This window comes from Protopterus annectens, chromosome 10.part0 (genome assembly GCF_019279795.1).
Source record: "Protopterus annectens isolate FY-2018-M chromosome 10.part0, PAN1.0, whole genome shotgun sequence".
NCBI classification, from domain to species: domain Eukaryota; kingdom Metazoa; phylum Chordata; order Ceratodontiformes; family Protopteridae; genus Protopterus; species Protopterus annectens.
Window position 1 is genome coordinate 1,316,843,176 of NC_056744.1, and position 10,252 is coordinate 1,316,853,427.

Genomic DNA, 10,252 nt, shown 5'->3' on the forward strand with positions numbered 1-10,252 from the left:
TCTCAAAAGCCATCACAGATGCGTCAGGTGCAGATCACAGTGGTAATTGCCACATTCTAGTATGTAGCCCTCAGATATCACCATGTCCTTGGACCAGCAACACACATCCATACATTAGTACAACACCATGTTACTCATGACCAGTGGACTGTATGTAGCTCTACAGCAACTGTGCAGACTACCTATGTACTGACAGTGTTCCATCATGTGTTATGCAATGCAACAATACCAGTGTTCATAACCAGGTTGGCTGTACACATAACAGGGGCCCTGGGTGTTATACAGCTGTAACAGATAACTGTTGCTGTACACCAGGGAACACACTCATGTTTGGATATGACATATGTGTAACTACCATGGATATGAATATGGCCATCACACACAACACATATGTACATAGCATAGCTTTTCCTGTCCTCTGTGCAGACAAGTGGCTACAGCAATTACACACATGCACATGGAAGGTAGGTCCATGGCTGTTGAATGCTAACAGTACATAAGGCAGCAATGTTGACTGAGGTAACATTCCCTCTGTACTAGTTACCCATGGCAACTATCATATTATACGACAGTCCATGTGTCATGTATGTTATCACACATGTCCACCAATTTCAATGCATACAAACATGGCTACATGACAGGAATGTAGGATCTACACACATGTACATGTAGTGGTGTGCATTCAGCTACCATGCATGTGTAGTAGCTGATGTATGCAGTTCATCAGTCTCTTACTACAACATGCAGTTGCAATGCAGCCCCATCATTGATACTTGTATATGGTGGAATACTGACACTATGGTAAGATGTACATCAGGTATGGATGGATCTGTGTGCATAAAGTGGTGATCCACCTTTGCAGATAGATGTTTGCTGAGGACAGCTCACAGGTGTGTCATAAGCCGTCCTACCATAACATGTGCAAACAGTAAGCTATGTTTCTGTTACATGATGGTGAAGACATACAACCTACACAGCGGTCAGGGTGTCACCAACTGTAAATTACTTGGCACCTGTAACACGTATGTGCTCCCATGTGCATATAGCAGGACAATTGCTGAAGGTAGCGGCAGTACACATTGTAATGCAGGCACTACTGCTGCATGTCTGTCAGATGTATCATCAGATAGCAGGTGTTTGGTTCACAGTACTGCCATGTGTGCTTGCTTGTGTGACCATATATGCCATGTATGGTGGGGAATACATCCCAACTGTTACACACCCCTGTACACTGTTGTAGAGATCTGTACATACTGCAGTGTAGAAAGCAACACATAGGCAGGGGTGGTGTGTATATCACACACATGTTAGCTATCTGTATGTGAATGAAATGTGTGGACTCCACAGTGTGTGTGTGTGTGTGTATGGATGGCTGTCTGGTGCATGGAATATGCTACCATACAGAAAAGATAGGATCCCTAACCCCTCATGGTGATGCAATTTACTACCCCTGTGATGCCATCGGTCCTAGGCATTACTGCCTACCTGTATATGTTCATTCTCTGTGTTGTGTCATGTGGGTGCACAGTACTGTAATGGTGATTACCACATAGGCAGGGGTCCTCACCACAACACTATCAAGTGTGTGTTATAGTGACGTCGACCCCGTGAGTGTGGGCATGTTACTGTGTGTGTCTGTGTATGTCTGTGTGTGTTCTCATCCTGTAATGTGAAAGTGTATTGCTGCTACACAGTGAGGCCTCCTGCTATCAACAGGCCTCCACCATTGCCATCAGCTAGACCACTGTGTAAACCCCCTGCACCATGTAACTGTGGCTGTGATGTGACCCGGTATGGATGTCACATCTCTAGCCACTGTAGCCTAGTACACAGCCCACATGCTCCTGTATCAGTAGATGTGTAGACATCTGTGGAATGCTAGCCTTATTAACAGTGAGGTTGAGGCTACGTATAGCATGCTGGTATTGCCATACATGCCTGTGAGTACTTCATATTTACACATGGGAAACTGCAAACACTGGTACTAAATGGCACATTCAATTAGACAGTAAGGAGGGAAGCAGGGCATCATTACCAACATGCCGTTACTGTTGTTCACAAACGAGACAAACTAAAGAAATGCCTGAAATTGACAGTTCAAAAACCGAAACGTAATCCAATGAAACTTGTGAACTGACTTGTAATTGCACTAAACAGTTTTGAAAACTTATAAAAAGGGATACTTTATTAAGCGTTCTTTACAATGTTCACTTTTCGTCAAGTATGCTATACTCAACTTCTTCAGATACATAACAGTCACTAAAAGAAAAAGCAACTTATATGAGCTACTGAACACTCTTCCTATCCTCGTAATTAGGTCACATGTTGTACTACTACAATGCAATTATTGGTTAAACCTGTACTCCATCACTTCATTCTTCCACAGTTTAAAAATACAATGTAGTTATTTTGCTTTTTACAAAACTCATAGTTAAACATACCTCTACGTAGCTCCGAGTGTTTTTGAATTGACCACCACTGTAACCATTCGTTACATATTCTCAAAGAATGGTTTAACTTGTTGTAAATTAAAACTAACTTGTATTGAGGTTCAAATGTTAAGGGCAGGATTCACGAAGCCTCCGTGTAAGAGTTAGCAAGTCTTACACGGAGGCTGCAGTTAAATGGGGTGATGTCAGCATGCCATGCATATTCATGACGGCATGCTGAATCACACCATAGGCTAACACGGTCCATGTAGCAATGTAGGGGGCGTGTCCGCATGGCGAGTCCTGCAAAGGGACACGCCACCAGAAGAATCACAGTCCCAAAAGGAAACTCCCACGAGCGAGTCCGCGGAAATGTCAAGAAACACAACAGCACACATGCCCCTACAGACTATTAACCCAACTGAAATGTAAAATGTAAAAATGAACAGTTTAATTTTTTTTTAATTTCAAAAATGTTTGCCCGTAATTGTGCTCGTTTGCGCGGATGTGCCCTTCGCTCAGCCACAGTTAGCAGTAATTGAAAAAGCATATAAGATCTAAATATACAAAATAAGCCAAGTAGCAATAGCGTAGCGGTAGAGACGTCGGCCAAAGAGGATGTAGTCATGGTTCGAGCCCCAGCAACATCCTTTTTTATTTTTAGTGAAATAAGCACAAAACAATCCCCTGACATATAGGTATATATATACAATTATAATTTAAGTAAAATGCAATGAAATGGGTCATGTTTTATGAAGAAATCTGACACAATAAAAAAATAAAATATTTTATAAGTGCCCATAGCTGAGCAGCGCTCTAGCAAGCTGAGTATGTTTGCCCGTAGGTGACCAGTGGTTTAACAGGTGTAATATGAGTGCCCGGAGTTGAGCAGCGCTTTAACACGTTGAAAATGTGTTCCCGTAGTTGTGCAACATTTCTCACAGTGTAATATGCGTGCTCATAGCCAAATAACGCATTAACCAGTGTAACCCGTTTGAGCAGAGCTGCGCAGCGCGCCAACCGGCATACCGGCAGGCAATGTTGAGCAACCTGTATGAAAGCCACCTTTAAACAGACACACCTCCTAGCCTGTCTAGACAGTAGTAAAATAAAAAAAAAAGCAATGCCCAGGCTCGAACCCTGGATACTGTGCATCCTAGTCGAAGTACTGAACCACTAAGCCATGACAGCTGCACTGAAAAATGCAGTATTAGCATATATATAGGAATGAATGGAAATAGAAGCATGACAAAGCAGGTTTTGTGAAGCTGATACAATTCAAAAATGGCCAATCACAGATAAGTGCTGGAAAAACGTCATATATAAGCCCCATAGGCGGGAATACACAGCATAACTGATTGTGGAACCTATTTGCAGTCAGGATGGCAGGTGTAGGAGAGGGTAGTCGCTTCCGAGCACAGAGGTGGGGTGTTGAGGAGTCCAAATACATGGTTTAGCTCCTAGTCCATGATCATGAGGCTCAACTCATGCAGGGCCAGGTTCTGTGGGGTGCATATAAGGCAGAGGCATGGAACCGGTTGGCACATGATCTCACCAGTGCCACAGGCATACCAATGACTGGTGAACAGGTCCGTCACTACCATGCGGACCTGAAGAGACGGAAGCAGGACCAACTGAACCATTGGATCCAGGAGGCCCGGCAAATGCCCAACGCCCCACTACTGAGTAAGTATCCATGTAATTATGTATGTAAGGAATTATCCTAGCTGATATTATGGGGATGTATGTTCCAATATTACTTCATTTATATTACAGCTGCAGGTGTGCGTTCTGTGAATCAGCGAGCCTATGGTGATAGGCTGGAGTGGTTGCGCCACCAGGCAGGTTAATAATTATATTTCTGTAATTGTTATACAATATAAGTGAGACAGCTTGTAAAAGAGTTCACTGTAGTTGCATATTAATAAAGTTCAAATAACACTAGAAGAAAGATTCTTCTAGTACTGTATGATTAGATAAGTGATGCAGCCTGTAATCCAGAAATAAAAATTAAACAAGCCTGAAATAGTGATTACCCACCTGAAGTGTAATATCAGATAACCTGCTGCAGCCTGAAAATCAGTGGTAAACAAGCTAAAGACAATAGACATGTGTCAAATACATCCACTTAGAAAATCTGCCATATGAAACAAGTGAGTCTGTTGGAAAGGATTGTTGTAATCAAGTATGACATGTTAATAAAGCCTAGAATAAAGTACCATCTTGAATTGTAAAAATAAAACAAGTGAGAGTGTGAGAAAGAGGTATGAACTTCAGAATAACATATACTGCAGTCAGTACATAATGAAATGAATGAGACAGCCACAACCAAAAAGTGAAATGTTTGAAATAAAGTACTGAAGCTGGAATGTGTCTGTCCCACAATTTGGATATGTTGCTGTACCCTTGGAATATGGAGATAGTATGGTTGTATGAAATAATGAACATCCACAGTTGTCTAGAGCCATATAAATGAAATGTAGCAGGATGCTGTACCTGAACATAGCCAGATATGAATGTGTATGAATAAAAATGCAATGTATATTAATGTAGCAGTAACAGTCCCATCACCAACATTCCTAAGGTTACATATAGGAAAAGTGTGATGAGAACTCCACCAGGCACAAATAAATCGAAGCTCCAAGGTAAAATTGCTTTTAATAAGCACTTTGAACCACTCCACAACAAAGACTGGATCAAATAAAGACAAGCAAAACAAAATAACGTATCCACATACACGTTTTCGTCGCCAACTTCATCAGTTATACATCCATTTTAAAACTGAAATGCTTTTATATGCTGTTTGAATTTAGTCATAGGTCTGTTGTCCAATCCTTTAACACATTCAATTAAGGTTCATTTAATTGAATGATTAATTCATAAAACTATGTAAAAAACTAAATAAATAAGTCCAATTCTCTAAAAACATATAATCTCAACTTATACCCTATTTATTATAATTTGTCTAAGAATTTAAAACCTTTAATACATTTAAATACATTTAAATAAAACTTTTAAAATGTTTCTGTGTTGTGCTTGATTTGGGCTTTTGGATCTGAAATAACAACAAAGCACCATCTTGTGGCCATTGAATGAATTGCAGCCATACACTGAGACCTTGAGAATCCAAAGAAACACTTGTTTTTTTGCAATCTGTATAAAATATCATAACAATAAAACCAAAACTGAAAAAACTTCTTTGAGTTAAAGCTTGGCAGCTCTCATCTTCAAAACTGGCGCCAATGATACCATATCATTGAGCCCAAAATTACGGTTTGCATCCAAAAAGAGCTGCCAATACAATTCTTTATACTCAATGAGTGTCTCCCACATTCCACCTCTTGGATTAGTGGGAACCACTTCCAATACAAAAAATGAGTAACCTGTGGTGTTGCATTTTATTGAATGTTTACTCAATGCACTTTTTTCTTTCTTCACCCTGACATCATATAAGTGCTCGTATTCTCTGTCTGAGCTTTCTCGCTCTTTCCAACGTTGAACGAGGGACATTTTTGCAAACAGCTAAATATATGATGCCTTTGGTGTCACAGTTAGCAAATGAATTTAAATGTATGGTCATTTTCCTTGCTTCTAAAACCATACTTTCCCCACAGATCAGGTAGGTACAATAATTACATCTCCCACACTTTTGTAATCCTTTCTTGGATTTTTCTTGGTTATTACACTTGTTGTTTTTCATCCCTGCTTCAAGGTAATTCTTGATACTTTTCCCTCTACGATATACATGGGTTAGTTCTTTATCAAAGATAGATTCAAGATCTGAAAATTTTGAAAAGCTATCCCATTCTCTAGAAAATATGTTCCTGACAAAAGCTGATTGTTCGCTAAAGGTAGTTATTAATCCTGTCCCCTTTTCAGCGAAATTGCCCGCTGAACCTAAATTGTGGGTCAGTATTTCTTCCTTCCCTAAAATAGGGCAAAAGTGTCTGCTCTTTTGTATTGACTTCCTCCAACACCTTGTTGAACATCTCTAGAGGGTACCTCTCTGGGTAAAAGATTCTTTAACAGTTCAGTTTCTTCAAGAAAACTTTGTTATCAGAGGTCATTCTGCTACACCTAACCAATTCCCCTTTCAACACCCCCTTTTTCTGGTCAGGCGGATGGCAACTCGTGTAGTCCATATAACAGTTGGAGATGGTTTCTTTCCTGAAAATTCTTGATGACAGGTTCCCTCTTTTTCTCTATGTGAACATCAAGATATTTTAATGTCTGTTTGTCAAAGTTACTAGTAAATTTCAAAAATGTGGAGGTGTTGTTGACAAAGGTCAAAAGGTTGTTGAAATTTTCTTCACTGCCACTCCAAAAAAAACACAAATCATCTAGATACCTAGTATAAAGGGAGCATTCGTTCATCAAAGGAGAATTGAGAAGAAAAGTTTCTTCCCAAAAGGCCATTATAATATTGGCATATGTGGGTGCACAGTGTGCACCCATCGCAACCCCCTTTTCTTGTTTGAAGTACTCCCCTTGGAAGTAGATGAAATTGATCTTTTTTCCAAAGGCTTCAATCAGCATATAAAAGCATTTCAGTTTTAAAATGGATGTATAACTGATGAAGTTGCAAACACTGGTACTAAATGGCACATTCAATTAGACAGTAAGGAGGGAAGCAGGGCATCATTACCAACATGCTGTTACTGTTGTTCACAAACGAGACAAACTAAAGAAATGCCTGAAATTGACAGTTCAAAAACCGAAACGTAATCCAATGAAACTTGTGAACTGACTTGTAATTGCACTAAACAGTTTTGAAAACTTATAAAAAGGGATACTTTATTAAGCGTTCTTTACAATGTTCACTTTTCGTCAAGTATGCTATACTCAACTTCTTCAGATACATAACAGTCACTAAAAGAAAAAGCAACTTATATGAGCTACTGAACACTCTTCCTATCCTCGTAATTAGGTCACATGTTGTACTACTACAATGCAATTATTGGTTAAACCTGTACTCCATCACTTCATTCTTCCACAGTTTAAAAATACAATGTAGTTATTTTGCTTTTTACAAAACTCATAGTTAAACATACCTCTACGTAGCTCCGAGTGTTTTTGAATTGACCACCACTGTAACCATTCGTTACATATTCTCAAAGAATGGTTTAACTTGTAAATTAAAACTAACTTGTATTGAGGTTCAAATGTTAAGGGCAGGATTCACGAAGCCTCCGTGTAAGAGTTAGCAAGTCTTACACGGAGGCTGCAGTTAAATGGGGTGATGTCAGCATGCCATGCATATTCATGACGGCATGCTGAATCACACCATAGGCTAACACGGTCCATGTAGCAATGTAGGGGGCGTGTCCGCATGGCGAGTCCTGCAAAGGGACACGCCACCAGAAGAATCACAGTCCCAAAAGGAAACTCCCACGAGCGAGTCCGCGGAAATGTCAAGAAACACAACAGCACACATGCCCCTACAGACTATTAACCCAACTGAAATGTAAAATGTAAAAATGAACAGTTTAATTTTTTTTTAATTTCAAAAATGTTTGCCCGTAATTGTGCTCGTTTGCGCGGGTGTGCCCTTCGCTCAGCCACAGTTAGCAGTAATTGAAAAAGCATATAAGATCTAAATATACAAAATAAGCCAAGTAGCAATAGCGTAGCGGTAGAGACGTCGGCCAAAGAGGATGTAGTCATGGTTCGAGCCCCAGCAACATCCTTTTTTATTTTTAGTGAAATAAGCACAAAACAATCCCCTGACATATAGGTATATATATACAATTATAATTTAAGTAAAATGCAATGAAATGGGCCATGTTTTATGAAGAAATCTGACACAATAAAAAAATAAAATATTTTATAAGTGCCCATAGCTGAGCAGCGCTCTAGCAAGCTGAGTATGTTTGCCCGTAGGTGACCAGTGGTTTAACAGGTGTAATATGAGTGCCCGGAGTTGAGCAGCGCTTTAACACGTTGAAAATGTGTTCCCGTAGTTGTGCAACATTTCTCACAGTGTAATATGCATGCTCATAGCCAAATAACACATTAACCAGTGTAACCCGTTTGCGCGCAGCTGCGCAGCACACCAACCAGCTTACCGGCGGGCAACGTTGAGCAACCTGTATGAAAGCCACCTTTAAACAGACACACCTCCTAGCCTGTCTAGACAGTAGTAAAATAAAAAAGCAATGCCCAGGCTCGAACCCTGGATACTGTGCATCCTAGTCAAGTACTGAACCACTAAGCCATGACAGCTGCACTGAAAAATGCAGTATTAGCATATATATAGGAATGAATGGAAATAGAAGCATGACAAAGCAGGTTTTGTGAAGCTGATACAATTCAAAAATGGCCAATCACAGATAAGTGCTGGAAAAACGTCATATATAAGCCCCATAGGCGGGAATACACAGCATAACTGATTGTGGAACCTATTTGCAGTCAGGATGGCAGGTGTAGGAGAGGGTAGTCGCTTCCGAGCACAGAGGTGGGGTGTTGAGGAGTCCAAATACATGGTTTAGCTCCTAGTCCATGATCATGAGGCTCAACTCATGCAGGGCCAGGTTCTGTGGGGTGCATATAAGGCAGAGGCATGGAACCGGTTGGCACAAGATCTCACCAGTGCCACAGGCATACCAATGACTGGTGAACAGGTCCGTCACTACCATGCGGACCTGAAGAGACGGAAGCAGGACCAACTGAACCATTGGATCCAGGAGGCCCGGCAAATGCCCAACGCCCCACTACTGAGTAAGTATCCATGTAATTATGTATGTAAGGAATTATCCTAGCTGATATTATGGGGATGTATGTTCCAATATTACTTCATTTATATTACAGCTGCAGGTGTGCGTTCTGTGAATCAGCGAGCCTATGGTGATAGGCTGGAGTGGTTGCGCCACCAGGCAGGTTAATAATTATATTTCTGTAATTGTTATACAATATAAGTGAGACAGCTTGTAAAAGAGTTCACTGTAGTTGCATATTAATAAAGTTCAAATAACACTAGAAGAAAGATTCTTCTAGTACTGTATGATTAGATAAGTGATGCAGCCTGTAATCCAGAAATAAAAATTAAACAAGCCTGAAATAGTGATTACCCACCTGAAGTGTAATATCAGATAACCTGCTGCAGCCTGAAAATCAGTGGTAAACAAGCTAAAGACAATAGACATGTGTCAAATACATCCACTTAGAAAATCTGCCATATGAAACAAGTGAGTCTGTTGGAAAGGATTGTTGTAATCAAGTATGACATGTTAATAAAGCCTAGAATAAAGTACCATCTTGAATTGTAAAAATAAAACAAGTGAGAGTGTGAGAAAGAGGTATGAACTTCAGAATAACATATACTGCAGTCAGTACATAATGAAATGAATGAGACAGCCACAACCAAAAAGTGAAATGTTTGAAATAAAGTACTGAAGCTGGAATGTGTCTGTCCCACAATTTGGATATGTTGCTGTACCCTTGGAATATGGAGATAGTATGGTTGTATGAAATAATGAACATCCACAGTTGTCTAGAGCCATATAAATGAAATGTAGCAGGATGCTGTACCTGAACATAGCCAGATATGAATGTGTATGAATAAAAATGCAATGTATATTAATGTAGCAGTAACAGTCCCATCACCAACATTCCTAAGGTTACATATAGGAAACTTTACTAAGACCTGTAGGGTATATATATCTGCAGCTACTAGAGACATATGTATATGTAGTTGAAGTTGTTAATGAAATATTTCTTCACCCTACCCTATATTCACAAATAATGCCATTCCACAACAAACTGGGTATGTGCATTCACAATTAATTCCTATGGACATTTGTCCTGTTGGTTCAAACATATTTGCA